General features: G+C 44.9%; 1 long non-coding RNA gene across 2 annotated transcripts in view; it reads right to left on the reverse strand.

The window, feature by feature from the left end:
- The window catches only part of LOC142923758 (uncharacterized), a 142,392-nt gene extending 120,547 nt beyond the window's left edge, over nt 1-21,845 (reverse strand). The window contains exons 1-2 of one of the 2 annotated variants that reach the window (XR_012940824.1): nt 21,491-21,844; nt 20,531-20,609 (exon numbers count right to left, since the gene is read on the reverse strand). This is a non-coding gene — a long non-coding RNA (uncharacterized LOC142923758). Of the gene's footprint in view, nt 1-20,530; nt 20,610-21,490 lie in introns of both variants that reach the window. The other variant, XR_012940825.1, reaches the window with a different exon arrangement.
- Nucleotides 21,846-26,144: the final 4,299 nt, after the last annotated feature.

The raw sequence follows: 26,144 nt of genomic DNA on the forward strand, positions 1-26,144 counted from the left end.
TGAGCCCTATGGAATAAAGTTTTGATGAGAGAATTATTTTGGGCTGGGTGGTGGTGGGAATCAGGTTTCAAGTAGGAATCTGTGTGGGTGGGTTTCCTGTAGACAGAATGCCCCAATGAGCCATCAGGTCTCCTCTCAAACAGAACATCCCCCTCCCCCCTTCCCCCCCCCCCCCCCCGCGCCAAACTGCAAGTCCACCGGCACGTACACCACCTCTTTCCTAAAATCCGCCAATCAAATGCTAATTTTTATGCTAATCTCTTTGTCAGAACACCTTGTAGGCTCGCACACAGGTCCGATGTCTGAGCGTGGTTGTGTTTCGCTAAATTCTCCTGTTTGATGAGTACTAGGTGCCTCGGTGAATGTATATACTCTAACTTTAACATAGCTATTTCTGTGACCAGTTACTAGCTAATCACTCAGCTATTTCAATGCTAAATTCGATGCTAATTCCTTTGTCAACGGGCACCTCTGCGGATGTGTATACTTTAACTTAGCTATTTGAATGAGCCATTTCAATGCTAAATTATATGCTAATTCCTTTGTCAAAGCGCGTGGTCTTTTTCTTCTTCTCACACAGCTTAAATGTCGTGATCTAAGCGTGGCTACTTCCACTCCAGCGCTGTTCTCCAGACAGGCTCGTCCCTTCACCTGATGAAGGCCGCTTGTGTTGTGGCCGAAACGTCGTGATTTTTTGTTATTTTATTTTCACCTACGTGACTTTACCCAATAGAACCAAAGAGTATGGATCCTAGCAGTCACGAAAGCTTTAAATCTAGAACCATTCATTTTGTTAACAAAGTAGTCACAACCATCATTAGACCTCCTTTGCCAGTACCAAAATATAATAGGATTTTCCCCTTTTTTCTGGCAACAAAACTGAAACCTTTTACGAGGAATCATGTGTGCATTAACCACAATACTTGTGGTGAAAATGCAAACAAAAACACACTGATAATATTTGCAATATATGCGTATGCCTTTTGGCGTCCTCTGGTCTCGCACCAATTGGGTCGAGGCTCAAAAGAAAGCCGTCCCTGGTGTGGACCAATCAGTCTCAAGGACAATGTATATATTATCATAGTGTTTTTTGTTTGCATTTTGACCACAAGTATTGTGGTTAATGCACACATGATTCCTTGTAAAAGGTTTCAGTTTTGTTGCCAGAAAAAAAGGGAAAAACCCTATTATTAAAGTAGTCACAATTAACATATATACTGTGGTTGTGGTGGCGTAGCTATCGAGTGTGCAGGCAGTGCAACTGCACCAGGACCCACAGGCCGGGGGGGCAGGAGCCAGGCTACGACACCTACGTAGGGTGCAAAAGATGTTCAAAATACAAATATTTTAGCCCAGTAGCTCTTAACCTTTACTGCAGCCTTGCAGTAAAGGTTAAGAGCTACTGCTCATGCCAAGAAGGCTATGCCACTGCTTCATTATAAATTTGTTTTTAAAACTCACACAGATACGATCTAACAGCATTGTTCCTTCCAGACACAGGCTTGTGAAACGTGTACCTCTTTATCACTGTCACCGTCCCCTCGCACCCTCAGAGTCCCCTCCAGGTAATTCTCACGACTCGCAAGGAAGGTTCCCTGGACAAACCGGCCGGAGCGCACACCTTGCTGCAGCTGGGACAGCGGGAGATGTTCGGGGAAGATTACCCGGGACTCCACCACATCCTGCACACGTACACAGCACACGCACGGCACATGCACGCGTCAACAACAATTTTGCAACCGCCATCACGTAACGAGACGAAGGATCCAGTCTGATTTATCTCAGAGCAGTATGGCCATCCGTGTTAGAGAACGTTCCACAAAAGCGGATATCATAGAGCTACCTCTAGAGTTTCACCCTTCCGTCTCTGCTTTTTGCTAAATATGCCACGTTATAAATCTAGGATTTATTTGATTGATTGACCATTGCTGGTGAGGATGAGACGTTCTAAAAGGGAGCTGTTTAACACGTATTCTTTCGCGACCAATATTATCCATAATAAAGGTTTTTTGGGTAAGAGCGCGTAAATGTGTGTAGTTAACCCGGTACAGCCAATTAGTAAGGTTTGCTACGTAAAACAAAACGTGTCAATTAGTTACTACTGCAGCACGCCAGTGTATTGGAGAGTAAACCCACAACACTTACAAATCGAGTATATCGTTTCCCTGGCGATTACAACCAGCGAAACGTCGTACTCAGCGCAAGGCAAGTGTCCCTTTCTTCAGTGAGGCAGCTGGATGCAACGCGGAAGTGAGGGGTCGGACAAGGGTACAGGCCCGCACCAAAAATATGAGGGGGGGCAGAGCTGATGCACGCATACGGAGTCTCACCTGCTCCGAGGCCAGTGCCAGACGGTCAATCAACTCAGGGTTGTCCAGCAAGCTGCGCACGTATTCCTCCACTGGGGGTACACAGACACGCGCAGATAAACGCAGACATTATAATTGGCGACACGATTTACCGGACGATTTAGAGTGCCACCCAAAATGTAAATTTGTTACTTTTCAAGTCATGGCTGCTAGATTTATTAATATTCCTGTTTAACTGAAGCACTGTTTAACAAGAGGCACTACAGACTTGATTCAAAGCTTTCGTGACTGCAGGAATTACTCTTTGTTTTTTTCGGTAAAGTCACGTAAAAATAAGAAATAATAAAATAACATAATAGCGTACGACGTTTCGGTTGCAACACAAGCAGCCATCATCAGGTACAGAATAACTAAATTTACGAGAGGAAACATAACCCCAGATGTATATACAGGCACAAGTAGGGTGGAACTAACACAGATACAACAGGGGACACAGAGAGAGAAGCATACCAAACAAACAGGGTTTAGCAACATTTGGAAACCATATAAAGCAACACAGACGGTCGGTCAAAACACAATTAACGCATAGTCTGGTTGATTACGCTATTTCAAAGATTGCTAAATTGCAAGTTAAGTATGAAATTTAAAATACAGACCGCGCACACACACATAGACATCCAAGTAGAGCGAACCAGCACAGACACGCACACAGTGAAGTCGCCTTAAATAGGCAGAGAAGGTAAGGCTGAGAGACAATGGGACAATTTAGCATGAGGTATGCATGGAGCAAAGGGGGTGCAGCAGCACACACTCGAAAACACCAAGGCCCACACACAGGCAGAGACAGCACAGAGACACAAATCCAAGCCAAGAAACAAAGGCAGATACACAAGCAGAGACAACACAAAGACACAAACCTCATACCTCCCCGTAGAGGTAGTTCAGACTTGATTCGAAGCTTTCGTGACTGCAGGAATTACTCTTAGTTTTTTTCGGTAAAGTCACGTATAAATAAGAAATAATAAAAAAACTAAATAGCGTACGACGTTTCGGTTGCAACACAAGCAGCCATCATCAGGTACAGAAGAGCTAAATTTACGAGAGAGAGGAAACACATAACCCCAGATGTATATACAGACACCCAAGTAGGGGGGAACATAGATACAACAGGGGACCTGGCTGCGAGGAAATTGCTGGTAACGCATCGACACATCACCAAAATTTGCGACTTTGGGCTGGAACGGGACGTCCACACTGACCCCAAATACCTGAAGGGCAATGTGAGTCCTAACCTTACTTAGCATCATCAGCATCATTATCAGTATCGCCAATGTCATTACCATCATCGGGATAGAAGGCCCATCACTTTAATTGTACTCAATGTTTTTATTTTATTTTGCACAGCCCCTAAGAAAAAAAAGAGTGGGGGGTGCTGCCACACATGGTGGTGCAATGGCCCCCCCACCCTAGACTTGCAATCTAGAGGTCGGTAATTGGATTCAATCTCTCTGCTCTGCCGATAGTTTAAAATATGGGGCAATTTCACAAATCGCCTTCCTCCTCCCCCCCCACCATGTGGTACACGGGGTAACTCTGGCCCAGAATAACCTGTGGTGGTGACCACCAGGCTAACTACACTAATTACAACATGACTAGCTACGACAGACCGGGACCACAGCTCGGGTCCAGGTCCACGTGTTGGAGACTCGGTAGAACGTAGACGCAGACAAAGGTTTCTTCAAGATGAACAACAACGCCGGTCCCTCTGGGGGACCCGGCTTATATTCTCTGTGGCGTGGCTGGCTCCGCCCTTGGCCACGACCACCTTCTAGAATCCTCGAGCAGCAGGATCTGGACCCCGACCACGTGACCACCCCTAGCCCCCACTTGGGGCCCCTTTGTAGACTTAACCGGTCACGTGTCCTCTCGGGTCAACCAGAGTGCCATGGCCTTTTGTAACCCCTTTCATACGGCCGGCATTCCCACACCCTATCCTGTCGGGCTGGCACTGCACGCCAAGCGTGATGCCATCCAGCTGATCAATCAGCGCTGACCGAGCCCCTCTAGGGCCAGTACTACACCCACACCATAGTGGTATCCGCGATGTCAATACACCGCACGCCGTGCCTCTCTAGGGCCGGCACTACACAGTGACATCCCGTGATGTCACTACACATTTAACCCTTCAGGGTAGTGGAGGGCTAGATGATGCTAATTTGGCCAGATGAATGTGGCCTGACGCAAAAAACGTATGACGAATCGCGATGCATCGGCCTGAACTGAATTTACTGAACGTATTGTTGTTGTGCTTGTGGCCATGCGGTCATGTCCATTAGGTGCCTCTGCCTGTAAAGTGTATGTCTTCAGAAAGCATGTTCCATGGGCTCTACAAGGTGCAGAGCGACGTGTGGTCATACAGTATGCTACTGTGAGAAATCTTATATTTTGCTGAGACAAACTTTCACTTGCCACAAACATTCGGGGCCCTGAGTATTGAAGATCCTCACAGCAGACAACGATTGTAGTCTTATCTTACACTATGATTTTTAATTGCGTAAAGTTCAGATTTAAAGCTTTCGTGACTGCAGGGATTCATCTTCTTGGTTCTTTCGGTAAAGTAACGTAGAATGGAAATAAAATAAAAAAGAATAAAACGTAATAAAAAATTAAATTTTCACGACGTTTCGGCCACAACACAAGTAGCCTTCTTCAGGTGAAGGAACAGAACTGTCGGGACGACAGCACTTCAATGACTGCTGCTAAGATTCGCAGTGTCGTTTAAACTAGGTGGGAGAGGTAAAGCGCCTTGACAAAGGAGTTTACATATCAAACAGGATAATTTAGCATTGAAATAGCTGCGTTAAAGTGTTGGATCAGCAGGGTGTTAAAGTCAGAAATTAGCATGTAACTGGGAGATTAGGATGATGTTAATGTGAGGGATTAGCATGTGACTGGTCACGGAAATAGCTATGTTAAAGTCAAAGTTTCCATCTCAACAGAGGCATTTAATATATGGACGTTAAAGGACTGCAACTACCCAACTATCATACAATAAACAGATGTGAAAAAAAAACTAAGTAGAAACTTCATCAATATAATAAATGTACTCAATATATTCTTCAATAAATTGAGCTATAAACATAAAGTAACTGGGTATACACTACACTATCTAATGAATACCATATAGTAAACTAATAAAAAAACTAAAATACAAACTACATCAATGTTATCAATAAACTCTATATACTCTCCATCAGCTGAGCTACTAACAATAAGTCGTTATACATTACAATGCCATATGGCGAAAAAAATGGGTGGCGGTTTTTTCCTTCTTTCCAACGTTAGCACCACGGAGAGCGACGAGCCTCGTTCAGACTGACGAGTCCATCCATGCTCGGAACGGAGGAGGGGGGAGAAACAGCCACGATGTGCTGCTCTGTCCTGTGTTGCATTACAACCATGCCATAAACTAGACTACTATACATTGTAACGTTATAGCTTCCAATCTAAACTACATTGTATAATATCGTATACACAGCCCAATGTAAGCTCTAACATTATGCATTATATTGATATGTCTCCAAATAAACTTTTTCCTACATTACACAACTATACACCGTAATATACACTACCACAGACAAACCCACCCTTGAATTATACAATGAGTTACTTTAGACTACCCTATACTTTAGACTGTAAAATATTAGACTTGTAATATTACACTATGTATTATTCTACCAACCCTACTGTATACCACACATATTCACTATAAAATTACAATACTATATATTGCCTTATGAATTATGTTAAACATTACAATGTTATACTATTTATTATTATATAACATGCTATAAACCAGGGGTGTCCAAACTACGGCCCGCGGGCCAACTGCGGCCCGCCATCCATTTTTAATTGGCCCGTATCAAAGTTTAAAAATATAATGGACTATGGCCCACTGTATTGCATTTCTTAATTTAAGCACTAGATGGCGCTATTGTCTTGAACAAGGAAGCGTCTCCACAAAGCAAGCAATCGAAGAAAACATTTGCTCAGGGTCACCAGAAATGCCGGAACCGAAGAGACGCAAGATTGCAAGCGAGTGCAGAAAATTTCAGACTCGGTGGAAAAATGATTTTTTTTTCATTGAAACCAAGGGGAAGTGTGTTTGTTTGATTTGTAATGAGAGTGTTGCCGTGATGAAAGAGTACAATGTACGACGGCATTATGAAACGAAACATCAGACCTTCACGTCCTACACTGGCGCCGAGCGGAGAAAGAAGGTAAAGCAAATGGCAAGCTAGCCTGCTAACGCAGCAGCAGGGTTTTTTTTCCGTGCTAACAAAGCTCAAGAAAATGCAACAATAGCCAGCAATGAAGTAGCTCAACTCATTGCCCTACACGGGAAACCTTTCTCAGACGGTGACTTCATCAAACAGTGCCTCACTAAAGTCGTGGGAATGTGCCTGGAGAAAATGCAGGATTTTAACGATGTTAGTATGTCCAGAAATAAGGTTGTGCGGCGAATTGAAGACTTGTCGGCTAACTTAAAACAGCAAGTGTCAGATAAAGCTTGTGCTTTCGATTTTTACTCGATTGCATGTGATGAGAGCACAGATGCCACGGACACTGCACGGCTGTTAATTTTTTTGTGGGGAGTTAATGAGAATTTTTGCATTACGGAGGAAGTGCTTGATCTTCGGAGTCTAAAGGGGACAACAACTGGGAAGGACATGTTTGAAGCTGTGTCAGATTCAATTAACCAGGCTGGACTTAAATGGGACAAGCTGTGTGGAATTACAACGGATGGGGCTCCAGCAATGACAGGTGAGCGCAAAGGAATGGCTTCTATGGTGAGTGCCAAGGTGCAGGAGAGCGGAGGTGAGACTGTTAAAATGCACTGTATCATCTACCAAGAAGCCCTCTGTGCCAAGATAATCCAGCTTGGCGATGTGATGAACACAGTTGTGAAAAATGTCAAAAAAAATTATGGCCCGAGGGCTTTACCACAGAGAATTGCAAGCGTTCCTCTCTGATGTCGATGCTGAATACGGGGACCTACTCTACCATTCTCAAGTGCGCTGGCTCAGTCGCGGCTCCGTGCTGCAGTGGTTTTATTCCCTGAGATCATATATCGACAAGTTTTTGAAAGAAAAGGGCAGACCTCTCCATGAGATCAGTGACCCTTTATGGTTGGCAGGCCTGGCTTTTTTAGTTGATCTCACTGATCATCTCAACACCCCGAACAAGAGACTACAAGGCAAAGAGCAGCTGGTACCACAGCTGTATGTGCACATGAAAGCATTCTGTGCGAAGCTCCGTCTCTTCGAGTCACAACTGCGCAACTTCAATGTAGCGCACTTCCCCACGCTGACCGAAATCAATGCGCATTTCCAAATGCCAAGCTCTCTGCAAAAATGGGAGAATGTGTCTGTGACCACATCTCTCATGACAGAATTCAGTCAGCGCTTCCAAGATTTTTCTGTCATTGAGAAGGAAATCACACTGTTTGCGGCTCCGTTTTCAATGGATGCAAAAGAAGTGGAGGAGAGTCTGCAATTAGAACTGATCGAAATTCAGTGTGATGATTCTCTGAAGAATCAGCATCAGCTTCTCTCCCTACCTGACTTCTACCGGAGGTTGGAAAAGGCCAAGTTTCCTCTGACGAGACGCCATGCAAAACGAATGATGAGTCTGTTCGGCTCAACATACATATGTGAGCATGAGTCTGTTCGGCTCAACATACATATGTGAGCAGACATTCTCTCTGTTAACGCTGAACAAAAGCAGGCTGAGAACCAGAACGACCGACAGCCATCTCCGTGACGTCCTTCGCATCTCAACCACCAAACTTACTCCTGACCTGCCAGCTATCCTTCAGACCAAAGCGCAGCATCACTGCTCCCACTGAGCGTAACATTATTCCCATTACAGGTGAGTTAAAAATATACACACCGTTTTCATTTGTTAATAAGCCCAATTACTTCATAAATTCAGTCAATTAAAGTTGATGACAATTTTTTTAACAAACGTTAGTTGATGTGTTAACAAGCCCAATAATGTATTTGTGTAATAAGCTTGAAATATCCACATCCCCTATTTGTCTTCTTGGCTCTCCCTTCATGTGGACAATGAAGGGGGATCAGCACCCTAAGAACCAATCTGAGGCTGTCACTGAGAGAATTACCTGCCAACCTTTTTGTAAAAAATAAAATTTAAATCTACTAATGAAGAGCTATGATGGAGGCTTTTTTTCTTCAAACATGTTCAATAATCAAACGTAATTTACCTGCATTTGATTGATTTTGACAATATTAGTGCATGAGAAGTGAGGCAGTATACCTCACGTCTAATGAGTGGCCCAATCCTTCGTATATTTTTCTGTATGTGGCCCTCGGGAAAAAAAGTTTGGACACCCCTGCTATAAACCATACCATTGACTGTCGTGTGAAAGGTATTAAGAGGCAGTGGCAGCGAATGGACTGCGATCTGAAAGTCACCATAAAATACAATCAATTAAGTACCAAAATGGTTTATAACGTCTTTCCAATGGTTACTAAGCCAGAATCCATCTTCTCGGTTGAAATTGTTTCTGTGTTTGTATATGTGGATGGCCTCATGAACGAATCTCTCATGGTAGCCGGATGGCTTGCAGAGAATGTCCGTCTTGGAGAAGTCAATGTCATGTGAGCCCACTGAATTATAACAGTGATCTGCCACGGCTGAGGTGCTCGTCCTACCGTGTTTCAAGTCTGCTTTATGTTCACGGATGTGGTCCCAGATATGTCGTTTGGTTTCTCCAATGTAACTGCTACCACAGAGGCAACTTAGTTTGTAGACGCCTGGGTACTGTATGTCTGGAGCCACATCTTTTACAGACGGAACCAGATCACGGATTTTATGTACTGTGTTGAATCGGACTTGGATCTTGTGTTTATTCAGGATTTTGGAGATCTTTTTTGTGACCCCCGCAATGTAGGGTAAGGTGATGGTTTTGAATGGCTCCTCAAGAGGATCCTTCTTCATGGCTGGAGTGATGGCTTTGCGGATTGTGTAGTCGGAGTAACCATTAGCCTTGAGAGCTTGGTGTACGTGCTTAAGTTCACTGGCAATGTGTTCCTGGTCGGAAATGCATTGGGCACTGGGGTATAGAGTCTTGATGAGGGAGTTCTTCTGGCATGGATGGTGGTGGGAATCCGGTTTTAAGTAAGCATTCGTATGCGTAGCTTTCCTGTGGACAGAGTGGCTCATTGAACCATCAGGTCTCCTTTTAATTAGGACATCCAAAAAGGGTAGCTTGCCATCTTTTTCGACCTCCATGGTGAATCTGATGGCTGGGTGTATGGAATTGATGTGGTTGAGGAATTGGTTTGTGTTATGGTCGAAACGTCGTGAGAATTTTTATTGTTTTATATATATTTTATTATTTTGTTGTTTCCCTTCAACGTGACTTTACCGAAAGAACTAAGAATATGAATTACTGCAGTCACGAAAGCTTTAAAAGAAAATTTCATTGGAAAGACGTTATAAACAATTTCAGTTCTTAATTGATTGTATTTTATGGTGACATTCAGACTGCAGTCCATTCGCTGGCACTGCCTCTTCACACGACGGTCAATGGTATGGTTTATAGCATGTTATAATAATAAATAGTATAACATTGTAATGTTTAACATAATTCATAAGGCAATATATTGTATCGTAATTGTATTGTGAATATACAGCAGTGTGGTATACAGTAGGGTTGGTAGAATAATACATAGTGTAATATTACAAGTCTAACATTTTACAGTCTAAAGTATAGGGTAGTGTAAAGTAACGCATTGTGTAATTCAAGGGTGGGTTTGTCTATGGTAGTGTATATTACGGTGTATAGTCGTGTAATGTATGAAAAAGTTTAGTTGAAGACATATAAATATACTGCATAATGTTCGATCTTACATTGGGCTGTGTATACGATATTATACAATGCAGTTTAGATTGGAAGGTATAACGTTACAATGTATAGTAGTCTAGTTTATGGCATGGTGGTAATGCAACACAGGACAGAGCAGCACATCGTGGTTGTTTCTCCCCCCTCCTCCGTTCCGAGCATGGATGGACTCGTCCGTCTGAACGAGGCTCGTCGCTCTCCGTGGTGCTAACGTTGGAAAGAAGGAAAAAACCGCCACCGATTTTTTCGCTATATGGCATTGTAATGTATAATGAGTTATTGTTAGTAGCTCAGCTGATTGGAGAGTATATAGAGTTTATTAATAACATTGATGTAGTTTATATTTTAGTTTTATTAATTCGTTTACTATATGGTATTCATTATATAGTGTAGTGTATACACAGTTACTTTATGTTTATAGCTCAACATATTGAAGAACATATTGAGTACATTTATTATATTGATGTAGTTTATACTTAGTTTTTTTTCACATCGGTTAATTGTATAATAGTTGGGTAGTTGCAGTCCTTTAGCGTCCATATACTAAATGCCTCTGTTGAGATGGAAACTTTAACATAGCTATTTCCGTGACCAGTCGCATGCTAATCCCTCACATTAACATCATGCTAATCTCCCAGTTACATGCTAATTTCTGACTTTAACACCCTGCTGATCCAACACTTTAACACAGCTATTTCAATGCTAAATTATCCTGTTTGATATGTAAACTCCTTTGTCAAGGCGCTTTACCTCTCCCACCTAGCCTAAAAGACGCTGCGAATCTTAGCAGCGTTCATTGAAGCGCTCTGCTGATTGGTGAGCATATAGAGTTTATTGATAACATTGATGTAGTTTATACTTAGTTTTTTTCACATCGGTTTATTGTATGGTAGTTGGGTAGCTGCAGTCCTTTAGCGTCCATATACTAAACGCCTCTGTTGAGATGTAAACTTTGACTTTAACATAGCTATTTCCGTGACCAGTCACATGCTAATCCCTCACATTAACATCATGCTAATCTCCCAGGTACATGCTTATTTCTGACTTTAACACCCTGCTGATCCAACACTTTAACACAGCGATTTCAATGCTAAATTCTCCTGTTTGATATGTAAACTCCTTTGTCAAGGCACTTTACCTCTCCCACCTAGCTTAAAAGACGCTGCGAATCTTAGCAGCAGTTATTGAAGCGCTGTCGTCCCGACAGTTCTGTTCCTTCACCTGAAGAAGGCTACTTGTGTTTTGGCAGAATTGTCGTGAGAATTTTATTTTTTATTATGTTTTATTATTTTATTTCCATTCTACGTGACTTTACCAAAATAACCAAGAAGTTGCATAAAGTTGTTGCATGCTTGGGCTCCAGATGCCGAAATTACCTTTTAAAAAACGGCCAGTCTCATCAGATCTCAGAAGCTAAGCTTGCAGCGCCCAGCCCTGATGGTAACCCGGGGATACAAATTAATGTGGAGAAACAAATGTTCGCTTGTGACGACCAAGACTACGCCTGTCCTCCCAAGGACAGGCCTCACTGATTCCGAAGACTTTCATTTTCAGGAGGGTCCTGCCGAGTATTTTTGCAGTAGGGAGGCGATGTTGTGCTGTGCAGTGCCGGAGAGTAAGCTCATGCAGCCCGTCCACCCTGTCCCCTCTCCTCCCGTCGGGACGGGTCGGTCACAATAGCATTCAGAAACACCCTCCACGTCACAAAACAGTTCAATTTCTCAATCCGCAGGTCAGCTCAAATCTGTATTGTGGGCGTTCCCTTGTACTCTACTGTGTACGAGGGGCTCTGGATCCAATCCCCTGATCACCATTGCATTCACTTAAATAATAATAAATTCTCCTGGCCACCCATAGAAAATTAGAGTGCACAATTATACGTGTGATTCATCACAGGCGAGCTCACACCGGCCACGCTTCCAGCTTAGGGCCTCGCATTAAGAGAGGGGGGGGATCTCTAAATACGAAACAAGAAATGGACATGAGGTTTCGAGTTTTAACATAATTGCTTAATAAATAAAGATCGGTGAGAAAAAAAGACTCTCCAAAGCAGTTATTTTCATTCTGCTGACAAAAATATACAGGCATTCATAGAAGGGGCCTCTTAAGCTTGACAATGGCATAGCGCGCCAGCAATGCCATCATCCGGCTCTGCTGCCGAGTGTCATCCCAATGAAGTAATTTGCAGGTAACGTTAGCATTGGGATGCTTGGCCAATACCCAGTTACATTGTGATTGTGTGTTTTCTAGCTATGTGAGCAAACTGGATAATTAATTAACCAAGGCCCTTCTTGTTGCGAGGGTCAAAGATCACCGGTGCACCACCCTGCCACCTGAAACGATAATAGTTCGCTTATAATTTTTTGGTTATTTTAGTGTGCACATTTACACGCGATAATCACATCTCATCTCAAGCATTTGAAAAGGGCACCCTCAGTGGCAACTGTTCTCTGTGTGACACACGGTTATTCAGCACCTAACCTGTAAGGAGGTCAAGTGCTGTTTGCTGCGAGCAATCCCAATTGAGTGATTCGCAGTGAAGTTTTTTTTTTACATGACAATTGTCGCCTGTGATGCTGACACACGATGGCCATACTTTATTTTAAATAATGTCTTGGGCTCGTTTTTATTTTTTTACGTTGAATTTTATTGAGTAAATCACGAGCCCGTTACAGTGCGCCACGGGACTGCACGTCATTCGAGTGGTGCATTCACAATGCAACCGGACCATTTATTAGGGGGGGCTGATGGGAAGGGGGGAGTGAGGCCTGCGCCCCCCCATAAACTGGGGGGGTGGGGGGGAGAGGGGGGCATTGTGACAGGCGTATTGTAGTAGGTGTAATCTGCTCCACGTTTGTCTTGATAAAGGAGCCCTGTGCAACCTGCTCGGTGTGTGACGTGCGTGCTCATCGGTGTGTGACGTGCGTGCTGCTCGGTGTGTGATGTGCGTGCTCCTTGGTGTGATGTGCGTGCTCCTTGGTGTGACGTGTGTACCGCTCGGTGTGTGATGTGTGTGGGTGTAGGAGAGGCCCCTTACCCTGGCCCATGGCAGTCGATGACAAGTTCTACCGCTTGATCTGCGATGGCTACTGCATGCAGCCACCCCCCTGCTGTCCACCGCAAGTGTAAGCCGACCCCCATACCTCCCACACCAGGTTTTATCCACTGCTGGACTGATGCGTTTCTATTGTGGATGCAGGTGGCTGACGGAGGAGAGTGCGAAGTGTTTGTTCTGGGATATTCTTTGATTTTAATTGTAGTGATTCAATTAATTGATTGAACAATTGCTTAAGGGTGAATTACGTGATGTGTTATTGGCAGTGAGTTGTGCTGGCTGGTTCAGTCTCGTTGACACGGCCATTATGAACCCTCTTAGTCTGGAATGTCCTACTTCCAGCCGTACGTGCTGTTGCGACCCACAGACTCCTCACATACAATGAGGGAAAAAAAAGTATTCGATCCCCTGCTGATTTTGTACGTTTGCCCACTGACAAAGAAATGATCAGTCTATAATTTTAATGGTATGTTTATTTGAACAGTGAGAAACAGAATAACAACAAAAAAATCCAGAAAAATGCATGTCAAAAATGTTATGAATTGATTTGCATTATAATGAGGGAAATAAGTATTTGACCCCTCTGCACTTGGTGGCAAAACCCTTGTTGGCAATCACAGAGGTCAGACGTTTCTTGTAGTTGGCCACCAGGTTTGCACACATCTCAGGAGGGATTTTGTCCCACTCCTCTTTGCAGATCTTCTCCAGTCATTAAGGTTTCGAGGCTGACGTTTGGCAACTCGAACCTTCAGCTCCCTCCACAGATTTTTTATGGGATTAAGGTCTGGAGACTGGCTAGGCTACTCCAGGACCTTAATGTGCTTCTTCTTGAGCCACTCGTTTGTTGCCTTGGCCGTGTGTTTTTGGTTATTGTCATGCTGGAATACCCATCCACGACCCATTTTCAATGCCCTGGCTAAGGGAAGGAGGTTCTCACCCAAGATTTGACGGTACATGGCCCCGTCCATCGTCCCTTTGATGTGGTGAAGTTGTCCTGTCCCCTTAGCAGAAAAACACCCCCAAAGCATAATGTTTCCACCTCCATGCTTGACGGTGGGGATGGTGTTCTTGGGGTCATAGGCAGCATTCCTCCTCCTCCAAACACGGCGAGTTGAGTTGATGCCAAAGAGCTCCATTTTGGTCTCATCTGACCACAACACTTTCACCCAGTTGTCCTCTGAACCATTCAGATGTTTATTGGCAAACTTCAGACCGGCATGTATATGTGCTTTCTTGAGCAGGGGAACCTTTCAGTCCTTCACGGCGTAGTGTATTCCAATTGTTTTCTTGGTGACTATGGTCCCAGCTGCCTTGAGATCATTAACAAGATCCTCCCGTGTAGTTCTGGGCTGATTCCTCACCGTTCTCATGATCATTGCAACTCCACGAGGTGAGATCTTGCATGGAGCCCCATGCCAAGGGAGATTAACAGTTCGTTTGTGTTTCTTCCATTCGCGAATAATCGCACTAACTGTTGTCACCTTCTCACCAAGCTGCTTGGCAATGGTCTTGTAGCCCATTCCAGCCTTGTGTAGGTCTACAATCTTGTCCCTGACATCCTTGGAGAGCTCTTTGGTCTTGGCCATGGTGGAGAGTTTGGAATCTGATTGATTGATTGCTTCTGTGGACAGGTGTCTTTTATACAGGTAACAAGCTGAGATTAGGAGCACTCCCTTTAAGAGTGTGCTCCTAACCTCGGCTCGTTACCTGTATAAAAGACACCTGGGAGCCAGAAATCTTTCTGATTGAGAGGGGGTCAAATACTTATTTCCCTCATTAAAATGCAAATCAATTTATAACATTTTTGACATGCATTTTTCGGTATTTTTTTGTTGTTATTCTGTCTCTCACTGTTCAAATAAACCTACCATTAAAAATATAGACTGATCATTTCTTTGTCAGTGGGCAAACGTACAAAATCAGCAGGGGATCAAATACTTTTTTCCCTGCCAATGAACATCTGAATGATTCAGAGGACAACTGGGTGAAAGTGTTGTGGTCAGATGAGACCAAAATGGAGCTCTTTGGCATCAATTCAACTCGCCGTGTTTGGAGGAGGAGGAATGCTGCCTATGACCCCAAAAACACCATCCCCACCGTCAAGCATGGAGGTGGAAACATTATGCTTTGGGGGTGTTTTTTCTGCTAAGGAGACAGGACAACTTCACCGCATCAAAGGGACGATGGACGGGGCCATGTACCGTCAAATCTTGGGTGAGAACCTCCTTCCCTCAGCCAGGGCATTGCAAATGGGTCGTGGATGGGTATTCCAGCATGACAATAACCAAAAACACACGGCCAAGGCAACAAAGGAGTGGCTCAAGCAGAAGCACATTAAGGTCCTGGAGTGGCCTAGCCAGTCTCCAGACCTTAATCCCATAGAAAATCTGTGGAGGGAGCTGAAGGTTCGAGTTGCCAAACGTCAGCCTCGAAACCTTAATGACTTGGAGAAGATCTGCAAAGAGGAGTGGGACAAAATCCCTCCTGAGATGTGTGCAAACCTGGTGGCCAACTACAAGAAACGTCTGACCTCTGTGATTGCCAACAAGGGTTTTGCCACCAAGTGCAGAGGGGTCAAATACTTATTTCCCTCATTAAATGCAAATAAATTTACAACATTTTTGACATGCGTTTTTCTGGATTTTTTTGTTGTTATTCTGTCTCTCACTGTTCAAATAAACCTACCACTAAAATCATAGACTGATCATTTCTTTGTCAGTGGGCAAACGTCCAAAATCAGCAGGGGATCAAATACTTTTTTCCCTCACTGTAGAGACCCACATACTTCTTCTCTCTCTACAAGATAAACATGACCAGTGTTTCTGCACTACGTATGGAGATGCAGTGGCATTTAGACGCCGCTGTGTGAATCCATACTGTACATATTTTATGCCTTCATGACCCTTTACCTACTCACACCCCCCCTCACCCCCCTCGCCACCTGACCCCCTTCATCCCCCTCCGTGACGTCATTAACATCATCGGCACTCATTCAACCATTCTAAAGAACGAACGCGCACTGGAAGAGGTGAAAGCGCAGTCCGAGCTTGTGCACGATTCGCCTTCCTCGCACCCTTACCGCACCTTCCCCTCACCCCACAGCCGCAAGGTGATGCACCGCTGCTGGAGCCACGCGCCGTTAGAGCGCCCCACGTTTGAGGCGATCCTCGCAGAGCTGAGACCGGCCTCCAACGATGACAAGATCTACAAAGGCGAAGAGGTCGGCTGGGAGCCGTCGTCCGTTCCGTCCGAGTACACCTCCCTCACTTGCTAGGATCGCCCTCGTTACCCTGTCCACTCTAGGGGTGAATAGTTATTTTATTATTTCAAAGATTACCGTGCTACACTTGTTTATTCAGGGAAGTCTCACTCTTTTGCAGGAGGGTCCTGTCCAGCTTTCACAGAAGGGGGCGATGTTGCCACGGTGTGTAATCCCTGTTTAAGTAATTTGCAAGTAAAATCTCACTGTTAGTATTGGTTGTTCTTTTTTGAAAGCTGAGAACCCTGAGAAAACGCGTGCACAACAGGGGAAGAACATGCAAAGTCCACAAACTCTCACTTACACGCCAAGACTAAGATCCCCCCATGTAACAGACTGTTGGGTAAGTGCCGTTATGAGCACTTATGCAGGCCAGCACAGCATATGGGGTTTGTCTCTGCCAGTGCTGATGTTTTCACAATGCACCAAGTACTCATTTGAGGCCAAGGGTAGGTCCAGGAATGGTTCAGATAATTGCCACTGGTGTTGGCCATGAGCAGGAATTATACCAGGATTAATGGATTCATAGTACAGCTCGCTAACCCGCTGCACTAACGCTCCCCATAAACATCAGTAACATAAACAAACAACAGCTCGTACAAATACAAGAACAAATACAAGAACCCCCCCCCCCCCCCCCCCCCATAAGGTACATCGTGTTGTTTTGATTTCACGACTCGGCGCGACTCGCGAATACTCAAAGCGAGATGCTCGTGGTTAGTAAACAGGTATCCAGTAGTCAATCCGTGTTTACTAAAATCTCGTGGTTGGTAAATTAGCGGTTGGCAATGGATTCCTGTACATGTATGCCTCTACTTACGAAAGGGATGCGTTCTTCGAAAAACGCACGTAAAACAAAATATCGTAAATCGGAATGGCTTTTCCCATTAATTGAATACGAAAAACTTGCGATGTGTTTCAGACAGTCATTTCTACTATAAACCCAAAATAAACACCAACATTTCACAATGCAAAAAATAATAAAGAACAAATATTACAACGGTTGAATAATAATCAATTTAAAACAAAAATAATTAACATCTTCAAGGAACTCACCAAAAGATCTGCATGTTGGAATGACTGGAGAGGTGACGAGGCGTTACTTTTGCACTATGGGGATACCGTGACACTGTCGTGGATGGATGACAGCTTTTTGCTTGATGATCTCATGGTGTGTGCCATGTGATATATTGTTTCCGCTGAAATCCTATTTCGTAAGTCGAAAAGTATCCTTAATTTGTCAATTTCGTTTTCACTAAATTTCGTGAATGGAACATTCATGAATCAAAACACAAAGATTTCCTGTACAACCAATATAGACTGTTGGGCCAAGTGCTGTCGTCAAGCACCTAATACAGAAAATAAAAAACACGTGCATTCATGCACAACCACGTACAAATACACGTCACAATTATAAGCACATGCTTTCAACAGAAATTACAAATGTTATATATTGTGCTTTAATTATTACATTTTATATTAGTGTGTCTTAATATTACACAGTAAATATCTTCAAGGACGACTCTTACAGTCCCATCATCACCACCATCATCACCAAATGTATCATTATCATCATCCTAACCATCTGTATAATAAATCACCATCTGTATCATCACCACCAAAGCAAAGACTCCCTGTATAGCCCGAATAGACTGTTGGGGCAAGTGCTGTTAGCGAGTACCTGTGAAGGTCAGCATGGCACACGAGGGGTGGGTGGCCAACACCACGCCCGGCCGCCTTTGTCTCCCCAGTAGTGATGTTTACACCACACCAGGTACTCATTTGAGGCTGAGTCGACCTAGGGGAGGTCCATGACCGGTTCAGAGAGTCGTTACCAGCGTTGGGCATGAGCGAGAATTTAACTCGGGTCGCCGGGTTCGTAGTGCAGCGTGCTAAACGCTACACTACCGCTACCCACCACCTGTATCACCATCATCTTCCAGAGTTAATAAATTTCATGTCAATAGCTGGAAATGCTTGTATTTGTAATAAAAAAAAATGCATAAGTAGTTGTCACTCACTCACCCACACTCAAACGGTCAGAAAGGACTGAAAGATGAAATATCTTCAGAACCCTACATCCTGAAACTAAACTAATTATTTCAATTTTACCAAGAAAGGCCCACTGAGCTATATCGCACACTCAGGAGTCCTGATTCCACTTCTGGGAGTCTCAAGTCCAACGCCATGGAATTGTATATGTTTAAACATGTGCGTGCATGTGTGATTGTGTGCATGTATGTGTGCATGCGTGCCTTCATAAGCGCATGCGTGTATGCACGTGCGTGTGTATGCACGTGCGTGTGTAAAATAACTTTAGCCATGACATTTGGGATATGTTAGGTTTAGGGTTAAGAGCTTTGCGCACGTAAACAGGTGGGTGTGTTAACTCACCAGTGTGTAGCTCACCTCACCGGTGAGCTGGTGTGTACGCTATCTAATCTGTAAGCTTACGACTGTGTGTGTGCACACTAGTGTGTAAGCTCACTGATGTCTAAACCTGCTGGTGTGTGGCCTCACTAATGTGCAGCACATTTTGTGGAAGCTCACTAGTGTGCTTGCACACGAGTGTGCCGGTGAGTGTGATTGTGTGTGAGTGTGTGGTGAGTGTGTGTAAATTTGTGTGAGTGCGTGTGTGAGTGTGTGTGAGTGAATGAGTGCGGTGTGAGTGTGTGTGAGTGTGTGTGAATGCGGTGTGAGTGCGGTGTGTGTGAGTGTGCAGTCAGAGTGTTGGTAAGTGAGTGTGCGGTGAGTGTGTGTGAATGTGCAGTAAGTGTGCCGGTGAGTGCGTGGTGAGTGTGCAGTGAGGGTCCAGTGAGTGTGTGAATGTGCAGTCAGTGTGCCGGTAAGTGAGTGTGCGGTGAATGTGGTGTGTGTGAGTGTGCCGGTGAGTGTGTGGTGAGTGTGTGGCTTGACGTGTCTCCGTATCAGTCTTACTCAGCCACCCCCTTACTTGCCCACGCGTAGATCCGTCCTGCCCACCAGACAGCTACATGCGATTCAAATGTCCACGTACACATGACATCACGTTGCGATGCGCATGTGTGACATACATGTGCCACGTGTTGCACACACTACGCACGTCCCATGCACAAAGGGCATGCCTTACAAGTGACGACCACGCGATGCAGGTGCTTGCCTTGTAGATGTCACGTACCCGTGACGCACGTGGCCCGTGCGCGTGACGCGCGTGCTCCGCGCTGCCGTGTGCTTTGACCAGGGCCGTCCATAGGGGGTGCGTGGGCCCCCCCCCGATGCCTTCAAACTAAACCGGAAGCATTACATGTGACACTGATGTCTACACGTGGGGCCTCCCCCGAAGCGCGGGGCCCGGGATAGTCGGTCCAATTTGCCGGACACTCGGGGACGACTCTTGATTTGGCATACGCGACGCGCACGTTGTGTGCGCTGTGCGTGGGGTGACTGGCCCGATGTGCGTGCCAGGCAGGGCAAGGGGGACTGCCATTGATTGTGTCGAGACCTTTTGTATGGGTGACGAGATGAACGCCAAAATTCAACGCAGGCCGCCACACAAGGGCTGCACATTTCAATGTTGAGCAGGCCCCTGTGTGTCCGTGCGTGTGGGTCCCTGTGTGTTGTTTCTGTGTGCGTTATGTGAGGGTAGCAGTGACGCAGTGGATAGTACGCTACGCTCCGAACCCCGCAAACATGCGAGTTGGAGTCCCGCTCATGGCCAACACCAATAACGATTATTTATCTGAACTGGTCCTGGGTCGATTCAACCTCAAATGAATACCTGGAGCGGTGTGTGTAATACGTCACCACTTGGGAGACAAAGGCGGCCGGGTTTGGTGTTGGCCACCTACCCCCTGGTATACCATGCCGACCTTCATTGGTGCTTGCGAACAGCACTTGCCACAACAGTCTGTTAAGCCTATATGGGGGATCTTCGTCTCTGTAGTGGGAAACTCGTAGGTGTGTGCATGTGTGGAGGGAAACCTGTACTGCTGTCGTACGTTGTGACCGGGCGAGGCCAATTTCCGTCCTCATGGTCGGCCACGGCGTCCTGGTCTTCGTACTGCTGCTTGTTTTTGGCTGTAATGACACCCAACATGGACAACCCCATCACCTGCGTTCAAACAAGTGTTACACAGTATGAACACACTGCGCAATAAAGCAACCACAAAGCACATACACTTTTAAATATAAAAGCACTGGGGGTCTAGTACTGTAGTCACCAATCCGTGTGTATTATTTATTTATTTGTTGGTCATTCTGATGGCAGCACAAACAGAAGCTGCATCCATAACTTCTCAATCCGCACAGTCCCAGGCCAAGGTCCATTCGTGGAATTAATACAAATATTTACTGATTAGAGGGTGTTTTTGTTTGTTTGGGTTAGATCGCGTAAATCTTAGTCAAGTTTGTCACGTAAACAAAACATGCCAATTAGTGACTATTTCAGCACATCGGTGTGTTGGAGAGTAAACCCAAAACATTTACAATTCAAGTACCGTGACGTTTCGCCTGTAACTACAACAACAATCCGCCTCGTCAGGTGACAGCCAGAGTTGTGGTGAAATCCTTCCCCTGTTTCGGTCTTTAATAGACGTAGACGGGGGATAAATGTGACGTCGTCGCTTGTAAGCAGATCCGATACGAAGACGGGGGGGGGTAATGTATTGATGTAAATTACAATGGATATCTGTTATTGATTGGGTTATTCGCAGTTAATCAACATACATAATTGTTACTCCTGCTATTATGGATTGACTCAAGCAGCTAGCGAAGGATGCTAGGTTTAGTAATATATGTTATATATGTCGCTATTGTTAACTTTCAATCACATGTCTTATGATCACTGTTGCATTGTTTTTATAGCATTATTTTATTAACTTCTAGAAAGGTTTAGTTTAGCCTGATTTTTACATAGTGGACACTGTGTGTGTGTGCTGCGAGCTGAGTGGTGGAGGTACCTGGCAACAGTTGAACCGAGCCCGCTCGGCCTCTTCATCCGTGGCGACCAGGGTACAATCGTTACTATATTCTTGGTTCTTTCAGGTAAAGTCACGTAGATAGAAAATAACAATAAAATAAAAATAAATTAAATTAAAAGCAAAAAACTCACGACGTTTCGATCGCAACACGTGATGAAGACCGCTTGTGTTGCCACCGAAACCTCGTGGGTTTTTTGCCTTCACTTACAATGTTATTTTCTATCTACGTGACTTTACCGAAATAACCAAAAATATGAATTCCTGCAAGTTACGAAAGTTTAAAGTAAAAATTTGACAGTCGTGTAACTAATCAGGCCTGGAGGATACAGTGGACCACGTGGTTTCCGGGGTTTGTTAACTTAACAAGTGACGTCACTTCCTTAGCAACGGTCGATCGTTACAGACGGAGGTGGACGCGCGCTCTGTGTGCTTAAAGATCGCATTCGGGAGCACACTTCAACAACGTTGTCAGTGAACATCGATAACGCGGTTAAATTACTTGGTAAACCTCATTGACAAACATCCGTGAGGTTGAACACTTCATTAACACAGTTAACGAAATCTATTGACAAAACGTGACCATCCGTGACTTCTCGTTCTGCCTTCAAGGCGATATCTTCCGTGAGTACATCCACACGCGCGCTGTATCAGGATAACATTAATCTGAGAGAACATCTATATGTGAATGTGTGTCTGTTCGAAATGTTTAATGATGAGGACGGTAATGATGATGGTGGTGGTGGTTGTAAGCTGTGATATGATTAGAGTCTCACGTGCGCTGCTGTGATTTTGTTGCAGGGTGGAGAGATGAGTAAGCCGACGGGAAGTGAGTACTGTAATTCCACACACAGACATACACACAGCCACATGCACCTGTATACAAAGACAGATCCCCGTATAGCCTTAACAGACTCTTGAGTCAAGTGCTGTTAGCGAGTTAGCACCTATGATGGGGTGGGTGGTCAGCACCGCATCCGGATGCCTTTGTCTCCCCAGTGTTGATGTTTATACGTTGCACGAGGTACTATTTTAAGTTTGAGTAGATGTAGGGGAGGCACACGACCGGTTTTATTTATTAGTCACTGATGGTTGTGAATGGGAATCGAGGTCGATCCCCACAGACACAACTGCTCCCAACCACTCATACAGACACTGCACATAGACACAAACAAAGACAGAAATCTTGTGTATAGCCTTGAAACACTGTAGGAGCAAGTGCTGTTAGTGAGCACCTATGACGGCCGGCACCGCACACGAGGGGTGGGTTGCCAGCACCACACTTGTCCGTCTTTGTCTCCCAAGTGGCGATGTTTACACACCGTATCAGATACTTATTTGAGGCTGAGTGGACCTAGGGGAGGCCCCTAACCGACTCAGATAACAACAACAGCCCTCATTCGCCACTAGGTGACGGAGACGTCACCATGGCGCTTGTGCCAGGCCTGGTGCACTCCGAGGCCACTTGAAGTGTCGAAGGCTTGCCGACAGGAGATCAGGGGACAGACCCCAGTGCGATGGGTTGACTGACTGAGATGACTGGCAGACGCACCACCTTTGCATCCTACTGTGCCAACTTGCTGCGTTTTAGTCATCCAGTGCACCGTCTGTTGTTGTGAGCGTCGCTCCTCTCACCCTCCTTTTTTGCTTGACGGCAACTGCCACCAACTTCCCATAAGCATCCTTCACGAGCTTCCTCCATAGAGGCAGATCTTGACACCAGTGGTACCAGTCTTTGGCAAGTCCACTTAGTTCCATATCCTCCTGTACTGCATCAGTCCATCTCTTCTCCAGGCCGTGCCACGCCCATTTAGCCCCCTCTATCTGGAAAAACAGAGGCTGCTTGGGCATGCGGTGGCTGAGCAAGCAGGCTACATGACCCAGGCAATGCAGCCCTGCCCACCAGTGGAGCTCACTGTGAGCTCTTCACACATTCCAGCCTAGTTAAACCCAGGGTGGATCGTAGGCAGGCCAGTCTGAAAGTGTAAAGCTGGTTCAGATTTTTTATTTATTCTATCATTGGCCAAGAAGACCCAGCGTTTTGTGTCGAGTGACAGACCAGGTAGATACCCCAAAGTGTTACGAAGCTGATGAAAATATGCCACTTGACCTATTCGGAGTGAGACCTCTGCTGCCAAACCAGAATTTTTGCATAAGCACACTATCCAGGTACGTAAACTTCTCTCTACAATTACCCCATCACTCAAGAGTAGTTGAGGGGGCGGAGTATTAAATTACACAAAATACTCAGGCGGGTGCTTAGTTTTGGTGGGGCTGATGGTAAGGCACCACCTCTTTGTCACACGCTCCAGGCTTAGCAGCAGAACCTCCAACTATTTTTCAGTGTGAGCATCAACTTCCAAATGATCAGTGTACATAACATGGTTGACCAGTAGGGAGCCATCCCTTGACCTCACCCAGGCATCAATCAGCCTCCCATTGTATCTGTAGCAAATATAAAAAAAATCCACCAGTACAGCCATAAAAAAACTTCTCGAACTATGTGGTCGAAGATGATGCTAAATAATGTGTCAGCCAGAGTCGATCCCTGTCGCACCCCACTGTAAACAGGAAATTGCTCTGACTCCCGGGCACGCAACTTTATCCGGGCCTGCCCACCATCGTGAAGGTCCTTAATGATTGTGAGCAGAGGGTTAGGGACTCCGGAAATACGAGTAACAATCCAGAGCCCTGGCCTACTGATTGTATCATAGGCCTTGACCAGGTCGGCGCTGCAACACTACACATGTAACTCATGGATTTGTTACACCGTTCAACCACACACACAGACACATTTTAATTAAAACAAGTCCCTGATTTGTAAAAATAAGAATCAGAGTACCAGTCATCAAATAGGCAATTGACACTTGGTCCAAAGAATATGTGATACTGTAATAGAAATACATGAATAGCTAAATTCAGAATTTAGGTTAATAAGGCATAACCCAGTGCACAATATGACATTCATGAAAAGACAAACAGTGCAACAAAGGAAATAAGCTTTCAGTCTGTATCAGACGGTCTCAGACGCTAGTGTTGAGAAGGTGACATGGCAGGCGTTTAGAAACCCGCAGTGCCGGCAGATGTAAAGTCGTTACACACAGTGTCTTTCGAACAATACAACAGTCAGGTGCTTGATGCAGCTGGTGACTTTCCAGATGTGGTGGGGTATTGACGATGTGTAGAACGATGCAATTGTACTTCTTTCTCGAATGTCAGGTTTTGTCGGGCTTTGACGATGTGTAGCACGATGGAATTCCTTCAGTATCCAACGTATAGAGGTGTCTTCACCATGATAATTATTCACAGGCTTGTTGGTTTACAGTGACGTTTTTTCTAAACTCATGTGATTCATGGCACGTGACCTTGCAGCACAGTTTTGAGCAATGCCTTTCCTTCTCCAAGAGACACACATGTATCCTCTCTTTCTGCAAAACTCACTTTAAGTCTTCTTAATTTCACTTGCCATATGTATCGGCTCAATATAAATTGACAAATGCAAATCTTAAACTTTGCTTTTAAAATCTCCACTGTTTTACCACTATACCGTCTCCACTGCTTAACCACTATACCTCTGAGTGGTTACTCAGCGTTTCAGCCATTCTCGTGCAAGGAATGACTTCTGTTGAGAGCAACCTCACATGCACGGGAGCACATGCTATCCAGCCAACATAAACATTAGGGTTGCCCCTGGCTCTCTGGCCCCTTTGGGCACCCTCCTCTTCTCCTCTCCTCCCTTTATCTTCTCTAATGTAGCCCACTAATATACTAATTGTATGAATGGACCAGTGTATAAGAATTAATAGTGTATTTCTTATCCAATTCATGTTCTCTCTTGTGAAACAATGGACATCTTATAAATTTAGCCAGACCTCCACAGCTTGCTCATCAATCCATCTTACTTTTTCTGAGATAACGGAAGTTTATCTATGTTTGCCCTGGAGTTTCCAGACCTCGCAAACTTAATATGGCCTCCCCAACCAGCCCATAATCCTAATGAAGTTATTTGGAGGAGGAGGTGTCTCCGGCACATGAGTTAACCTCCAGACCTCCCTACAGTGTTATCATTGTTACATCGGTCTCAAGTTAAGTTAGATTCCTGGCAATGGTGCCAAGTTTCTTTACCAAAATAACATACAGGAAATACGCCTTTTGGCGTCCTCTGGTTTAACACCGTTTGAGACGAGGCTCAAAAGAAAGCTGTCCCTGGTGTGGACCAATCAGTTTCAAGGACAATGCATATATTATCAGAGTATGTTTTTTGTTTGCATTCTGACCACAAGCATCATGGTGAATGCAGACATGATTCCTTGTAAAAGGTTTCAGTTTGGTGTTTTAACATCTTAACACCTGTTTTGTTGCCAGTAAAAACGGGAAAAACCTATTATCATACAGGAAATACTCGAATACCCATTAACGAATCAATTGTGGTGCTGCTCTCTCCTCCCCATGTGACTCCCCAGACCGTCGCTCGAAGGGGCAGCGAAAGAGGTTCCTCGTTGACACAAGACTAGAAGCTAAGCGCCAGATTCTGGAGCTTGAGATGATCCTGCTGGATCATTGTGCACAGCAGCAGGCCAAATATCAGCGGGAGCTGCTGCAATTCCAGAACAGCACTGAGCTGAAGAGCTTCATC

Source organism: Petromyzon marinus, unplaced genomic scaffold (assembly GCF_048934315.1).
Source record: "Petromyzon marinus isolate PM22_M1 ecotype Great Lakes invasive population unplaced genomic scaffold, UKy_Petmar_22M1.pri1.0 PM_Scaffold_7, whole genome shotgun sequence".
Lineage (NCBI taxonomy): Eukaryota > Metazoa > Chordata > Hyperoartia > Petromyzontiformes > Petromyzontidae > Petromyzon > Petromyzon marinus.